At 42.5% G+C, this 17,530-nt stretch overlaps 1 long non-coding RNA gene across 1 annotated transcript; it reads right to left on the bottom strand.

The window, feature by feature from the left end:
* Window positions 1-1,679: 1,679 nt before the first annotated feature.
* Window positions 1,680-17,277, bottom strand: LOC134738566 (uncharacterized). The gene is made up of 3 exons (XR_010124370.1): window positions 17,251-17,277; window positions 16,385-16,463; window positions 1,680-1,729 (listed from the first exon to the last, which is right to left on the bottom strand). It is a non-coding gene; the product is annotated as an uncharacterized LOC134738566 (long non-coding RNA).
* Window positions 17,278-17,530: the final 253 nt, after the last annotated feature.

A 17,530-nucleotide genomic window follows, 5' to 3' on the forward strand; every position in this document is an offset into this window, starting at 1 on the left:
TGTGTTGAATATGGAAAGAATATAGAAGTGCAGCTCTTCACTTTTTCCACCCAGCAGAGGTGGTGAACTGCAGTACCAGGGTTAATACCCATGAATAAGATTAGACCTGAATTGTGAGGGAAATAGTAGATACCTAGAACAGTATGTTATTTTGAAATTACATTTTCCTACTTCTTGCTTTCCTGCTTCCATGGCGTGAAGGGAGCTTGTGCTTCTCGACGTGTTCCAGCTAGCTGAGACGCTCCGAGTGCGCCAAATGACTCAGTCTCTGGACTACTACCAAAGTTTTTTAGGATTGAATCCTGCTCTTATTTTCTAAGGAACAATGTTTAACTGGTCTCTGTGGCATGGTGTCAACTGACATCACCCTTTAATTGCAGATATGTCACGTTAGACTATCCCCAGTATTGAGGGAAGGATCCCAAGGCAAGTTAAACATTATGATGGAGGCTGTGGGTGCATTTTTTCACACTCCTGGTCAAGGGGAGGGCCCATGTCATGAGGATAGGTATATTTTGAGCCCTCTCAATCTGACCCCAAAAATGCTAAAGCAAGTCCCATTTATCAAACAGCTATATAGCAAGCCAGTATGAAAATCCCTCTGGAGGGTACATCATTTTGCATTCATCTATTTTAAGTAACTCTTGTGAATCAGATAGTGCTCAAAACATACCAAGCTCAGTTCACACCAAAAAGTGGTTTTTGTAAATTTCTCTTTGTGATTATGAATGTATGTGCAATGAATTATGAGACTTAAAATAAGTATTCCCATATGATTGCTTAGGGATTCTGAAACTTAATATCTACATGGAAGATGATGAAGTCATCTGCCCAGTGGCCTCTGAGTGAGCAAGGTCCTGTGAAATAGATCCTGCTCAAACTTGTTTTTAGTACCAGGAGACTAGGAGTGAATACAGGGAGAGCTGACCTTTGTACGGGTCCTTTACAGAACTGTTGTTCATCCAGATCTGATCTCGCACAAAGTCACTGGTTGGCCCTAGATAAGACATTCAACTTTTCTTTTGCATGAAAAACAACACCTGACTTTATTATCTTAAAATGATGAGAGTTGGTGATCTCTCACACTTGTGAGAACTGAGAGAGGGGATCTGCTTAAGGACCCTGGGGAGGTCTTACGAGGCTCTCTACTTCCTGGAGAATGAAGGTAACCAACCTGTAGGAGCCTTGAAGGAGGTGTGGAGACAAAAACACATCAACAGAAGACTTACCACAATGCTATTGGGGGTCTTTGGATTTTCCTTAAAAGAGAATTTAGTTCTCTGGCTGAGGGGTACAGATTTTCCTCCTTTATGGGCAGATATATAGAAGAATGTAGCACAGAAGCCAGCTCTAAGTAGAAAGCCAAGACGGGAAAACCAAGAAAGCAGTTTATGAGCTAGACATAGAATTGGGGGTATGGTGAGAATCAGATAGCAAGATGGCAGACCAGGAAGTGTCCATTTGAAGAAGGTTTTCCAAGATATTCACAAAGCACACTGGACTAATTTCATACAGCCTCTTTACTGTGGGGTTTCTTTTCTCAGTTGTATTCTGATGCCCACGTGTTAGCTCTTTCAGTTTTATGGGTATGGTCTTCTGTTCCTCGTATTTGACTGGTGAGCTCTGATCACCTGTGTTGTCTGCCCCATTGCAGCTCTGCAATGAAGGAGGGAGGGAGCCAGGGATAGCATGGGCATGAAGGAGCAGGGGACAATTGCTTGGATGACAACTGCAGAAGGAATGAAAGTAGAGCAAGGGTCACATATAGCCTTTGTGATGGCCCCTTCAACACCAGCTAATGTCAGCTTTGTCAGTGTCACCCACTTGGACTAGGGACACTCCTCATAATCAGGACATCGTTTAAATACATTGGACATCATGTGCTGAGAAGCTTGTCATTCGGTGTCTCCATCAGAAAAATCATTGTCCTTTCCAATATAATAATACTTGATTTCAGGCAAAATACTAGGTACTTTCCATGTACTATTTAATATTTCCCTGACACGCTCTTTCAAAGAAGCTCAGTAAACAACCCAGTAATTTGGCCAATGCTCTCCTGGATGATCTGGCTTTGTGTCTGTTTACAAAGATACTGGATAAGGCTAATATGTACATTGTTTAAACTAAGGTCAGATTTGAAAAGGACCTTGATATTCTAATGCTTGTGTTCTATACTTTTGTCACTCAAGATGACTTCATATTCTGAGGCTAAAAGGAGGTATCAAGCCGGACAGGATGATCTCTGTAGAGTTCAAATAAATCGGTGAAAGAAAAAATAATTGTGATCCTCTCCGATTTAGCTGTGTTTAGTTTCATATAATCTTGCTGTCTCCCTTAAGCTTAGGCGTGTTCCAGAAGAGTTTTCAAAGCATGGTTTTTGTCAGTCTTACCAGGTCGAGGTCTTTGAGTGTGAGACTCTGTAAATCTAAACTTTTAACAAACACTCCCAGGAACACCTACTCACAGAAAAGTTTTAAAATCACTGTTCATGAGGATAACATCTTAAACTGCAGAACAAAGGGTCTCTTCCTCCTTCTTTCCCTCCTTCCCTCCTTCTCTCCCTCCCTCCCTCCTTTTCTCCTTCCTTTCCTCCCTCTCTTTCCCTCTCCTCTTCTTTTTCCTGTCCCATGCTTTTTTTTTCTTTTAAGCTTTAATCACTTCTTTTCTCCCATATTTTCTGCCAAAGCTTACTCTTGTCCACATGCCAGTGACAACCAAGATAAGTACAATGAAATCAAATGTATTTAGGTAGTTAGATTTAATTACATGATGAAAAATGAATTCACCAGGCTTTCTTTCAGGAAGAACAAGTTATTTAGAAAACTTTCTTGGCAAGTACTTAGGATATGAGCTGAGGCCTCTAGGGGCTTGATATGAACAGCAAGGCTCTGTAGGGGGCAGACAGGAATGTGTTTATTGCTCCTGAGCTGAGGAGGAGAGATAGGGAGGTTGAGGCCCAGGAAGTGGGAGAGGACCAGAAGGATCAACTGGGAGGGGCTTATAAACCACAATGTGGCTATTCCCAGCACTCTCTCAAAATTTAAATAAAGTATATCAAAAGGCTTATAAGATTTACATTAGTGGAGATTTTGAGTCATGCAATGAAAGCTGAATTTTGTATCCAGGTTGGTAGGAGAGAAAAAGAAAATTCAGGGAGGCACAAAGAAGCAAGTGGGAGTGAACCTCAGGAACGCACAGATTTCTGGGAAATCCCGGGGAGGGCTTCAGCTTGCTTGCCCCAAGCCATGAAATTGGGGTCTAAGCCAAGTTGAAAGATCTCTTAGGAATTGAGCGGCTGCATAATTTGTCAGAAAATCAGGACACTTTTGAGAGTTAAAGGGCACGTTTGAAATAACCATTTAAGGACAATAGGCATACACTGGGGAAAATGGCCATTCTCTCTAGAAAGGCCTTTGATATTTTGGGTTCATAGGAAAAAGGAGAGAAAAGGTTTGTGGAGGTGATTTAGAAGGTTTCTCCTAGACTGGGCTCAGGCTGGTAGGGACAGAGGTGAAGTGAAAGCAATTTGACAGCAGCTGGAGAAGCTCAGGAAATGAATCACAGATGTCTCCACTTCTGTGAGAAGATTAATTTTCACGTGCTTAGGTAAAAGATGATAGCAAATTAAGTTTTGATAGGAGTTAAAAGATACCCAGGTAAATTACCAAAACTGATAAAATAAAGAAAAAAAGGATAAAAGAAAGAAGGAAGAAGGGAGTAAGAAAATAAGGAAAAAAGGAAAAAAGAAATGAAGGCAGGAAGGCAGGAAGGGAAGGAGGGAGGGAGAGAGGAAGGAAGGAAGGAAGGTAGGAAGGGTAGTTTGAGGCTGTTTGTTCCTGGCTGTTTTTCTGGGTAAACTGACTGCAGAATTCAGAACTTTGATTTGAGTGATGCATCACAGAACTAAGACATGGCTGTCAAACAACTGCTCAACTAAATGGTAGGCAGTGTGGTAATGTGAAAAGAGATGAGGCTTTGAAATCAGGGAAACCTACCCTGCAATCCCAGGGAAACAACACGGTGGCAAAACAGAGTTGACTGCATGGAAGAACAGTTTCTCAAGGCGAGTCACAGTTTCTAAAAACACCCTCTCCTTTTGCTTTCTACCACAAATCCATTTTTTAAAAACTCTGTCTATTGTTGCATCATGTAAAGACAGTCAAACAATATCACAAAATTTTCAGGATTTCTTTGCAATGGGTTTCCTTCTACTGTAAGCTTTATGGCACATATAAATTTCAGTGTAGGGGTTACAGAGGTTTCTAAGAAATAGTTATTCTCCAAGTAGCTGAAACTGAAGTTCAAGGGAAGATCCTGTGATCTCTTGGTAGGAGAGATGGCACAGATACTGAAGATGCTATATACAGAAAATCATCACCAATAACATCAAAAAATCCAAAGCATTCAAGCAGGAAAGACACATCAAATGTCACAAGAGAGAATGTTCCAGGCTTGAGAGGTTGATTTGCAGTTGGACTTCTCACATGGGCAAGTTGATGGAGCACTTTCCTGGGGTATGTTTATCTGGACTAACACAGGGAAGGCAGCTGGTCTAAATTAGATCACATGTGCAGAGGCCTTGCAATGGCGTGTACATATGAGGGGGAGGTGGGGAACCATGCGATGGGTAAATCAAGTGAAGACAGGACCAATGGCCACAGTGGGTCACTACCGAGCAGGGTAACCACTTGTTGAAGCCACCAGACTTGAGCAACAGTGGTGTATATGTGTCAGGACTAAAACTGCCTTTCAAGTCCTTGCCTAGGTCTTGTCAAAGCTGGAAGCTCTATCATTTCAGATCTGCAGGCAGTTTTCTGCTAAAAACATGACTACCCCTTTAGGGACATAGTACCCTATTTTCTTGTCTGAGAAAAATTACCTGGATGGGCCCTTTGGTGGTGCACATAGAAAAAACCAGCATTGTCCAGGGTCCTTGAGGAAAACCTGTAAGGAGCCATGAAATTGAATATACATTTTTAGAAGAAGTTTGGTAACTTAAAATGGAATGTTTGGCTGAGCCATAGCTCTGTTTTCAGGTGGAACAGAAGTGGAATTTTTTTTTTCCATTGAGATTCCATTTGCACTGTGCCTGTGAACCAGGGCTTGTCCTTGGTGGTATTAGCGTGTTTCTGTTATAATGTATAAGGCAGAAGATGGCTGGTGAATGCTCCTGTCATCTTGAAAAAGCATGGTGAAAAACAGAAAGTAGACCATCCTGGACAAAGACCACCCTAAACCATTGTGTTGATAATCTATGGGCAGAGTTCTTGAACATTTAATGGCTCAGGCTTGGATAACTGCCTGGATGTCAGACAACTGCATTCTGATCACCTATTTAGCGTTATGTGTGTGTGTGTGGGTGGCAGGTGTGGACGATGGGGAGGAGATGTGTTTTCTTGAAGACAATGGAAATCCCCATTGTCTATTATCCAGGATTGAGGTCAATACTAGGACAGAGATAGAAAGCTGGTCTTAAACATGATGCAGGAAGCACAGTTCCCTCCCTCTGCATCCCATGGTGAGTAGGCATGGACTCTGGGACTAAGACATGCTTGAGATTATTTCCTAGAGAGAGAAGCTGCTCTCCCTGCATGGAGAAGTTTAGAATGCACACAGCGAGGCAGCTCTGTGAAGACCTCATGAGGAAGGGTCTAGGCCTAGGGTGGGGGTGTTCTAAACAGGCTCACCGTTAGTTGCAAAAATTGATAGGTTCTTGTTTCCTTTCATTTACAGCCCCAGATACAGTCAAATATTCCTAAAAACAAAACGCAAGTCAACCAAGCAACATCAACAGCAAAGTTCTAACTTTATGCAGAGGAGGCTTTGAAGGGAAGGGAGGGCAGCTCCCCAAAACCTGACCCCAGAGTTCAGCCTCGTGGGATGAGCACCCACCTGAGGAGGCTGAGCAGAGGTCTCAGCAGAGTGTGAGAGAAAGGAGGATGGGGCAGGAGCCACACAGATGCCAGAGAAGGTTTAGGGCACTGCCACTTTCGACACACTAAGGAAGAGAGAGAACCTAGCAAGCATGGGGAGCTACAGCAGCCCGGCAGGCGAGGTGTTGTCATTCACGTCCAGTCTCTAGCTCGGTGACCTCCTTTGGACTTCTAAGTTGGTGCAGTTAATGCAACATACAAATTACAGCAATAACCATCGTGATGATGTAAAATAACGATATGATGACAGTAATACCATGATTGCCGTCTTTAAAACAAAAAACAAAAGACGTGCTGCTCATAAAATCTTGAACAATTGTAAAATGCTTTTCTCACTCTTCCCCTCCTATCTTTCTGAGCTGACTGTTCCCTGTAAATGAGTCATTTCAATAGGAATGTTAATGTATTTGACATGTGTCAACATCACCCTGAAAAAAAGATGTTGGATTGTTTTACTGGCACACACAGTGCAAAGAGAACTGACAATGTGTGTATTTGTCTGGGCCTTACACTTATGAGGCATATATAAATCTAACATCTCACGGAATCCTTCCGTCAGCCCAGGAGTCCACTCACCACCTACGTTCCTGCTGTCTCTCCTTAGAGTTAAAAATTTGCTCTTCATAGACTTGGTGTTCTTTCTTAAATCAGAAACATTGATGGAGGTTTTACTGTATGCACTAGGTATTGACAGTATGAGAATAAAGTATCTACCACAACATGTGAAGATAGTAATATAGAGGCAACACATACTAATGCACTTGAAAATGTACTTTGCTTGGCTGGGCGCGGTGGCTCACGCCTGTAATCCCAGCACTTTGGGAGGCTAAGGCGGGTGGATCACGAGGTCAGGAGTTCAAGACCAGCCTGGCCAAGATAGTGAAACCACGTCTCTACTAAAAATACAAAAATTAGCCAGGCATGGTAGTGGGCGCCTGTAATTCCAGCTACTCAGGGGGCTGAGGCAGGAGAATTGCTTTAACCCGGGAGGCGGAGGTTGCAGTGAGCTGAGATCGCGCCACTGCACTCCAGCCTGGGCGACAGAGTGAGACTCCATCTCAAAAAAAAAAAAAAAAAAAAAAAAAAAAAGAAAAGAAAAAAATGTACTTTGCTCTTTGGTAACTTTGATTTTAGGTAACAAGTATAAAAATTACATATAATGGCATTGGTTGTATCTGTGTGCTGGCTGTATACTGACTATTTTTAGACCTATTCCTTGGGAAAACTGAATCCTGAAAACTATATTTCTCCCATTCCTTTAGGAACTGGCTCCTGATTGGCTTTAGCCAATGGGAACCACTGGTTGCAGTGGGAATGCGAGAGAAAGAGAGTAGCCAGGATACTTTTCCTTTTCTTGTTATGCTCTGATCAGCATCTCCAGCAAATGTTTGTCTCTCCTCCAGAATTCCAACTCCACCCAGAAAGCCTCTATCATCCAAGCTGCTGCCACACAGCTCCGGCTTTTGAGTTTTGAGAAAGCCACATCCTTTTGTCTCTCCAGCCCTAGGAGAATCTAGCTGCTGCAAATCCGTGGGTTGCTTCCTCATACCCTTTAATGTCTTTGTACCTTATGATATGGTTTCCCATATTGAATGTTTGCCATTGAGCTCCTAGGCTTTGATTCTTCTTCTGGCTGGAACATAACTAATCTAGAACATCTAGAACATTCCAAACAGCAATACACATGTAGAAGTGAAATGTCAGTGTGCTGTTATCTAACTGGCCGGTGACTTTTCAGTTTGTTTCCTGCTGGCCTGAAAAACATTCTGAAAATTGCATGGACCCATAGGTATTGTTCCACTCAAGCTTTCTTGGTGTGCGTTTTCTGATAATATTGTCAGCATATGTATGAGTGATTCTTGATATAAACAAAAAATAAATCAACTGAGGGATATACAGTCTGAAGGTTGGAGGTAGCTGAGAAAAAGTTTTCCAGATGACTCTGAACTTTGGTGGGGAAAAGCTTGTTGAAACCAAAAAGAGATGGCAAATCTCAGTAGAGTAATTGGCTTCTCTCTCAGATCACCCCATGGGCTTTATCTAGCTGGGGTATTTTTTTCTTCTTTCATAAAATAGGCTGTTTTGCTCCCAAGTCACATGGAAGCTTGGTAAGATGCTTGGATTTCATGTTCCCTTGTTCACCAGACTTGTTATATTTGAGAGAGAATTTGGTCTTGTCCTTAAGGACTTTGCTATAGAAGACATGAGGCCTGGCTTTTCCGGAACTTCCAGACAAGTTGCACAAAGGCAGTAATGACTCCCAGGTTGAAAGGATAGGAGGCTGCAGGTCTCAGTGCTGGGTGCCCAGGACACACACACACACAGTCTACTGTGCTCAAAGAAACAGTAAGGTGAAATCAATCAAGGCTTCATGGTGAAGACTTGAGTTTGTCAGGTGCTAGCAGGAGTGAGACAGACTCAAACTTGGCCAAGAAAATTAGCAATGGGCGTACCTCATAAAACATTTAAGTTCAGGCTCATCTCAATTAAGCTTCCCAGAGCCTCAGGTGTTTGTCCAAAGCTTACCTGGGCCTGAACTCCTGGAACCAAGCAAGTTTGCTGGGGCCTGCAAGAACATGCTTCCCCATGAGAAACTTGGCAATAAGAACCCCCTCTCCTCATTCTCATACCCAGTCTAAAAAGAACCATGTGAAAACTATGAAAAGCAGGTTTCAAACATTTCTAAGCTATGAAAAATTTGGATTTAATTTTAACCAGCTATATCTAAGTCTGGTGTAAAAACTCAAAAGTTATCTCTCTGTCTCAGGTGAAGCTGTTACTTCTACAATACGGAATCATAATCTCTCCATTAGACAATCAGTGATGGGCATTGCCTAAAATGTTTTCCTCTCTTTCCTGAACTCTGGGCTGAAAACTGGATTGGTGTAAGCTAGATTTGGGGGTCAGATCCGGTCAAATGAAGTTAGTTTCCTCTTACTTCCTATAGTCATTAAAAGTCTTTATCTAATATTTTAATAACAATGATAATGACAATAATTATTGACGTTAATGGAACCCTTACTCTATGCTGGGCATCACGCTAAGCATTTTACAAGTGATTATCTCGTTTCATCCTACACTTTGGGTGGGTACTGTGATTATCTACCTACATGGTAGAGACAAGAGAAACAGGTTCTGGGAGGCTACATTACTTGTCTGAATTCTCTCAGTTATTAAATGGCAGGAATTAAACTTGGGTCTGTGGTTCCAGAGCTCATGCTTCTAACCACTTTGCTGGGTGAATCTCTGTTGAGATACTTTTCATGAGAAGGAACAAAGCTATCTAAATAAATTATTCTGTTAATAAGATAATGGGCATGAAAATGCTGTGAGAACTGCAAAGTCTCATAAAGGTTAAGAATTAATTATTACAAGGAAATTCTATAGCATGGGAGGAACACCAGAAAAGGGAAAGCGAAAAGAATATTGATCATGAAATTAAAAGACCCGTATCTCAGAAGCATATCAGTGTAATGATTATGAATTTATAACACTTAAATATTCAAGGCCTGCAAGGAAGAAATATGGTGAAACAGGGAAAAAAATTAATTTGTGGGGAGCTATGAAAATGAAGATAAATCTTTTCTTTCTTTGATTCTGATTTCAGTGAGATCATTTGTATAAATCTTGGAACCAAAGCACAGACTGTATGAATCCGTGTTGAACCCCAGACTTTCAGGACTACTGTATGGCTAACCACAGCCCTGCAAGGCCAGGCTCAACATGTCACAGTTTTGCCACTGAACAGGAATCTTCGGAAGGATCGCAAACACTACATGGAAAATGACTGTATTCTTTCTGCAAGGCCACTCTCTTAGACATCACCCTTACAAAAAGAATTATGGGTTGGAAGAGGAGAAAGGATGCAAAGTTTGTGCCTTGACCTAAAAAAGGTCATGAGCACCTCTGTTGATCTTTGGAAACATTAGTTGCAGTGGATCTCAAATTCTACTGTGCAAAAGAATGACCTGGTGACCCTCTAAAAGTGTAGATTCTCTGGTTTCACCCCTAGACCTTGTGACTCAGATGTCCAGTGAGGCCAGGAACTCCTCATTGTTAACCTGTGCCCTATTTTAACAAGCCCTGCTGGGAGTTGGGATGTTGGGGGTCCCCACACCACACTGAAATAGAGGAATTCCCTGCTCAAAGACCCCTTTATGTCCTGATTACAATCTGCAATGAGATTATAGAATCATTAAATCATGATTAAGCCAATGTGGAGACTGATATGTGTTGTATGAAGCTATTACTGATTGGGTTTGTTCTTAGAAAACTAGACTTTCAGAACAGTGGCCAGGGTGAATTTGGGGCAGACCCTATACCCAGCCCTGTGTGAGAACTTTTATCTATAGCCTCATTTCATACTTAAAATAACTTAGGGAGATTAGTGTTACTTTGCAGGTGAGGGAACTAAGGATTAGGACAGCAGTTTAAATACCTTCAGTGAGGTCACATGGCTAAGAAGTACTGAAATCAGGATTCTAAATCAACATATATATTTGACCATTTTCAGTATACCATGCAACATCTAAACTCCTGCCTTCAAGCAAAATGTGTCACGGGTTGATCGTGATTGGAGCAACAGTGATTCACGGGAGAACTTGGACATTATGGATGAACTGACTAAATTCACATTGCCGCAGTCAGCCCTTGGTACCTGCTAGTCTTACATTGGGAATTTATATCCTAAGGACTTAGTCTTTTTCCTAGTGGAATTGCAGGGTTCAGAGCCTCTACTCTGGGGTCATCAATGCTATCTTTCTACTCCTGGGGGAGCCTCTTACTCTACTTCCCCATTTGGGACTGAAACTAATGGCTGCCATTGACCAGCCCCCATGACAAAGGATAAGCTTAATATATCCTGTATCCTGGTCTTGACTTGTCATGGTTATAAAAATGGGGAAAGCTTAGCCTTTCTGCAATTATAATTATTCTTCTAAAATATTTTAAGAATATTTAATTTTTATGATGACAAAAAGAGCAAACAGTGAAATATAGCAAATAAACCACTAAATACATAGTATGTCAAGTGGTGAACATTGGTGTGGAGAGGAATAAGCAGGGCAAGAAAGATAAGGAGGAGAGAAAAACTAATGTGTACGTAATATATATATTAGTTATACACACATACGTATCAATCCATATTAATATGTAGATACTCTGGGAAACATTGAACACCATTTAAAAATATTACCCCTAGTTCTGCTACATACAGATAACCACTGTTAACAGTTTGGCCTATTTCCTTTTGGGTTTTTTTCTCTATATTAAATTGGGATTATGTCCAATTCGCTTTCATAAGGTAAGCTGCATTTTTCACTTAGCATGTCATAATCATTCTTTCATGTCATTAACATTGCTTTGAAAACATGATTTTATATTTAAAGGTTTGCTAAGTACTATTGTAGGAAGGCACTGAAATTGATTAAGTCATTTCCTCTGTTGTGGGACATTTAGATTATTTCTCATTTTTTCACCCACATAAATATCCCACGGATGTACTTTCTTACGTATAAATCTTTATGTGTATATCTAAACATTTTCTTGGAATAAATCTGTGTTTTTGAGTTCGTTCCCCCAGGCTCTGGATGTATGTTGCCAAATTACCCCCCAGAAACAGGGTGAAAACTCCACAATTCAGTGATCTTGCCACTCCAGGGCTAGCAGATGCTTTTACAAGCTCTCTAAAGAGTTCTGTTCTGGGCTTTCATTGAACTGATCCAATCTGGTCTAGTTCTCCCAGGTCCACGAATACTTACATGCCACTTCCCAGTGTGATGCTCTGAAATGACCCTTCCCATCCACACCCTGGAGTGGAATATCTCTTCCCACAGGGGTGCCTTTCCCAGAGTCTGGAGGGGCAACCTTAGTCCCTTCCCCTACGTTTTGCTTGAGTGAGTCATAATCTATTCCTGGCCTCTCAGGGCCCCCCTCCAGGATGCTGTAATCACAGCACTAACCTGTGTTCACATTTCTCATTATTGAGCAGAAATCCCCCTGTGCCTCCACACAGCCTGGCTGCTTCCTAATGGCCCCAGCTCCCAACTATTAATGGCCCCATCCTCATTTCTCCCAAGAGCCAGCTCTTTTTGCTAGTGTTTTAAGAATCTTGATCCAGACGAAAATCCTCCCATGATGTCCATCTGGTCAAATTGAAAGTGATGTAAGCAATGAGACAGAGAGACGGGTGTGTCTGCATCGATAGGACAGAGGAACCTCCCAGGACCATCCATCTTCTGTCTCCTCCAGTGACATCCAACTGCCCCCCTCCTAGTCTGGGATTTGGGGATGACAGACAACATCCCTAATTGCCAGTGCCACACTACAGAGACGGGGTGGATGTTGGGCTCTGAGCATAGCCCCTGCTTCCAGCCCTGACAACAACTTCCTGGAGATGCTACTTCTTTCTTCATGCGCAAATCCCACTCAGAAAGTGGATGTTCCCCTTTGCACTTGATCAAGTGGGAGATTTAATCATTGGAGGAAATGGTAGCAGGGACAGCAGAGACTTTTGTGGATGTGGATCTGATCCAGGGTTAGAGCTGTTTGTCCTATCTCAAGGAGAAGGCCCTCATCCACTCTTGACCTCAACTGCAGCTTCCTCAAAATGGATAAAATGCTGTGCTGATGTAAAGAATGGTGATCAGAAGTGATTACAAAGCATGCTGCAAGCACAAACATAATGATTGTTTTAAAAAAGGAAAATGTTATCAGCATTGGACAATGCCAGCATCTCCTCTATTTTTTTCTTTTTTTTTGGATCCTATGAAGCCACCTGGGGATCAAGTTTTCCATTTCTCCCTTCCTTGATTAGGATGGGATAAGGGTCACATGCTACCATGACCAGCTGCCAAGTACACGGGTTTTATGTTAGGCCCCTATTTCTGGGAAGAGATGGGTGGATGATCAGGGAGAGAAAGTAGAAAAAAAGGTTTTCAGTTGCAAACTCAAGAAGTTATCTCTGAACTTCGATGTAATAATTAACCAGTAATTAAATTATTAAAACAAAAATAGCCTTCTCTCCAAATCCCCAAAGAATTGCTAAAGAGTAAACTAGAGCTCTTGGAATGACAATAACACAAAATGGCAGCAGGAAGCTCCAGATAGGTGCAGGCTGGGAAAGCTGCCTGCTGAAACTCCTGCTCACCTGGATGTTGAGCTGCTTCTAGCACTCCTGCCTCAGTCAGGTTTAAGTAGAAAGTCATGTGTTAGCTCAAAAAATCTGATGATGTTCTCACTTGGTTCCAGAAATACTGATAGGGGCTGGAGGTTCAGAGGTGAGTAAGCTAGAGAAAGTTCCTCGTTTCATGGAACTTTCATTCTAATGGAGTAAAGGAAGATCATCAATTGGTAAACAAGCCAACAGACACAATAACCTCACAGCCTGATAGGTACTTGAAAAAAAATTAGTAAAGGTCATAAAATGTCAGTGTTGTTAGCAACGGACTGAGATTAAAGTCTGCTTCTCTGTCTTCCATTCCATTCTCAGGAACCAAAGATAAATTTTTGAAGGGAAAATGTGATTATGCATAATCATTGGACTTCGCCATTTCATTACTGACCCTTTAAATATTATCTTTTTTCTTCCACGAAACTGCACATGTCATGAAAGTGGAGACAGGGCTGCTTTTTCACTTCACTTCACCCCCTCACTGTTGTACATAGTGGGAGCTCAGTAAATATTTGTTGGATGGATGGATGAATTAAGAGAGGTTCTATCTGGTAGTGGTGGAGGGGACTGCTGTGACTGATACTTAAGACACGTGCAATCCAATTGGTATCTATCAAGGGAGCACCCAACTGGAGAAGCAATATGAAGCAGAACGTAGGTTGCCGGTGGAGTTAGGAAACTGACTCTAGGTTTGGCTCATCATTGGCTCCGAATATGTCAACTTCATGGCCCTTTCTGCTCCAACCCCGGCATAGAAGTGTGGAAAGGTAAACCTCAGAGCAGCAATTTGGTGGTATTAGGTCTAGAAGGATTTCCATTGTTAGGCCATTGAGAAGAACGGTCAATTCAATGACTTAATGTTGCAATTTAGAATCCCAAGAATGCAGGAGAGGTTGTAGGGTCAAGAGGAGATGAGCCTAGCCCTCAGGGATTCTTAAACACTTAGATTATGGTGTTTATGAAGCTACTCTGAGTTCTTCCTTTATTTGCAGAATTGGCATAATCACCAAGTAATGAGCTTTGCTGTTAGTACCCTGATTCTGTTTATACCCATTACCTTTGCTTAAACATTATATCCACATCATTCCTAAAATGGTTATGTTTCCTGTTTAAGCCAATTGGAAGTCTGAAGGCTAAAAGCTTTTTTGAACAATCTATCTGAAAGTCAAACTGGCTTCATCAAAAGGGCAGTGAATTTCCTAAGAGAAGACAGATTCAACTTGAGGCTGGACATGTCAAGGATGCTAAAGATCAAACACTGGCAAATAATTGAAAAAAAAATGTTTGTATGAAATGCTGTCTGAACCTGACATTTTGTGAGCCTGTGACATAAAACATTCATTTGGTGAGCTGTCAAAGAAGACTTTATCCTCCTATGCATCCATGACAAACACTTGGGATGAGGATCCAGGGGTTTTTCTAGTCCTTGGTTTTCTCATCTGTGAAAAGGGGTTGAAAAATTCTATCTCCTAGAATTGTTGTAAGGCTTCCAAGGGGTAATACTTAGGAAATACCAGGTTCCTAGTCAGCACTTAATAAATCTCGGTTAAATTTGAATCTGAACTCTTTCAATGCAGGGGCACTGAAAGTTTAGCCTTTCTCAATAATATAAGCTACCCTGAGCCAAGGCAAAAATCAGTAGGACTCCAACATTCCCACTCCCTGATTATGGAAGCAGTGAAAAATGTGTTGATTTTGTCCTTTTGGTGAGCTGTACACCCACCTAGCAAGACCAGGCCTAAACATATGGTCCCAATTTCTTGTCTCAAGGGAAAGACCAGTGTTCTTAGAGAAGCTAATTTTTACCAGTTTCTGTAAAAAGTAATTTCCCATCCATGGAAAGTGGATTGGCCTGAACAGGCTCTGTTAACTGTTCTCAGGGCAGATGCCAAGCCCAGCAGAGGGCATTTGCCTGTGCTAGCTCTACTTCTATCCACTCTCATCTCCAACTTCTACCCTCTGTCTATCTATGAGACCTCACAGGTCTGTTCCTCTATGAAGCCTGTCTTGGTTGCTCTAATTGGGTTTAAGTCCCTTTAGCGTACGTTGTCACTGTGTCATGAACATACATCTTTGTAGTAGTGTTAAGTTTGGGTTTGTGAAGGTTTGGGTAATATTATTTCTCCCACTTGACTGTAAGCCCTGTCTGTGTTGGCTCCCTATATCCCAGCGTCTAGCAGAGAGGCAGAACACACTCCACAGGAATACTTACAGAAGGGAGAAAGAATGCTTGTGAAGCTGTTGGCTGAAAAGAAAACTGAAAGCAGGAGAGACAAACCATTGTGTGGATAGGCGTCTCACTACACCGGGCAAAGCCGGGCAAACAGAGGGAGTGGAGGGTTACAACAGGAGGGATTTAGGACAGTGTTCAGGAAGAAAGCTGTTTTGCAAACATCCTTTAAAATTCAGGGCTGCCTAACGAGTTACAGTGGGATCCCAGGGAAAACAGCCAGCAATTATATCAGCCTCTGCAAACAGAATAATCTGCTTTGCTCCGATCCCGATTTTTATTTTCCATAGGTTTTAAAGAAAAGTTAGAAGATAAACTTTATGGCGAAAGATTATAAGCAGAGTTCTGGCTAGGCTTTTTAAGCTAGGGGGATTTAAGGAAAGGAGACAGTACTATCTCTCTGAGACCAAGTGAGTTTCTGGGGATGGGTGGAGCCGAAAACCTCTCACTTGCTGGGCGATACTGTCTTGTGTTGACGTTCAAAAACATCTCCTTTAAGTTATCAAAAGAACCATCTCTTAGGTGCTGTCTGTTAGGGTAGGAGGTGGGCATGCCTAGGTCTTCTCCTGCTGCGAAGGGAAGAAGGAAGCTAGCTGGGGCCTTTCTGCTGAGCCTGTTAGACAACAGCACAGTGAGTACAGACACGTTTCCCTCGAGTGCCAGGCTCAGAGCAAGGGCGAGGGTGGCACACAGGTGCCTGCTAAGCAGAAAAATGTCATGCCAGCAGGGGCTTCTTCACCGGCCAACCCTGCTCCTAGCTGGCAGGCCACTTCCCAAGCAGTTTACAAACAAAAAAACAGAAGAGACTTCATTTCTCACCTCATTTTTTTTTTTTTTTTTTTTGGCTTCTGCATTCCCAGTCCCTACATTCTGAATAAACAACCTTTTGTTGTAAATGGATAACTTGTAAGCCATAGGCACTCTGGGAGAGCAGAGAAGCTAGCTAAGGTGTGGGGAGTGGGAGGGGGAATCTGTGCTCCAGGACTGGGCCTGCCTACTGTGTTGTTATGCGACTGGGCTACATGTGTCTCCATGTCTCCGCGTCCTCACCTGGAAAGAGGGATAATTCTGCATGCCATATTGACAACCACAATGGTGAAGCCATACAAGATGAATTAGAAGGAGGCACCTGGAAAAAAAGAAAAAAGGAAACTGTATAAGAAAAAAAACCCCACACAGTTTGTTAAATATGCTCAACTTGATAATTCTTCATAAAATTAGAATCACAGTGACTTCCAGTATGCAGTTGAGTTTACATGAACTCTGCAGTCACTTGTTAGAGAAATGCTTTTACAGACTTTCTTCACCAGGCAGAGAACTGGCTCTACTGTCTCACAGATGTGGGAAGTGACCAGCTTTGATCAGAGTAGCCTTGATCCAGTCACTTTCCTCTCTGAGTGGTAGTTCCCACATTAGTTGAGGGGAAGCTGCAGAGGTGGATATGTGTTGCAGGATGAAGACAAGATGTTCCCCAAACACACAGAACATGTGTCTTTTCTACTCATTCCTAGATTCTTGAGGAAGATCCACCTAAGATGCAAGTGTTAAATACAGTGATGGGGCAGGATGGGCCAAGGGTGATAAACATGCTCCTTCTGAGAATTGGTAGTTATGCGTAGGACTGCATGGGGCTGGCATAGCCCTGGCGACGTAGGTTCTACTGAGACCTATCCGCAGATGGGGGCCATAACCACATGGGCAGTTGTACAGCCATGCAACCACACCAGTAAGTGGGTAGAACCAAGAGTTCCCGTCACACAGACGTTTCCAGTCCTGCTTCTGCCTCCCCTGCTCAGTGTCTCTGTTTACCCATGGGCACACCAAGCTCTAAATAGGATGAAGCATGGCAACTACTCAACACAGTATCTGGTAGAAAGCCCTCAGAAACGATAGTATTATTAACTATTATTACTAACCCGAAGTACCTGGGGCTGCATATATCTCAGTTCTCTTTTCCTCCTGGGCAATTTCCATTTTCTAAAGTGAGGTCCTGCTTTTTCAGCAAGGAAACTGTGCTAAATGCTCCGCATCAGCGTGTGTGTGTGCGCGGGGGCGGGGGGGAAGGGGCTCAAGTGTTGGAAGGGGCCCAGAGCATGTGTGTGTGTGTATGTGTGCACGGGCTGGGGGCTTAAGTGTTGCAGGTGGTCCAACGTGTGTGTGTGTGTGTGTGTGTGTGTATGTGTCTAGGGGCTGGGT

The sequence above is a fragment of the Pongo pygmaeus genome, chromosome 18, assembly GCF_028885625.2.
Source record: "Pongo pygmaeus isolate AG05252 chromosome 18, NHGRI_mPonPyg2-v2.0_pri, whole genome shotgun sequence".
Lineage (NCBI taxonomy): Eukaryota > Metazoa > Chordata > Mammalia > Primates > Hominidae > Pongo > Pongo pygmaeus.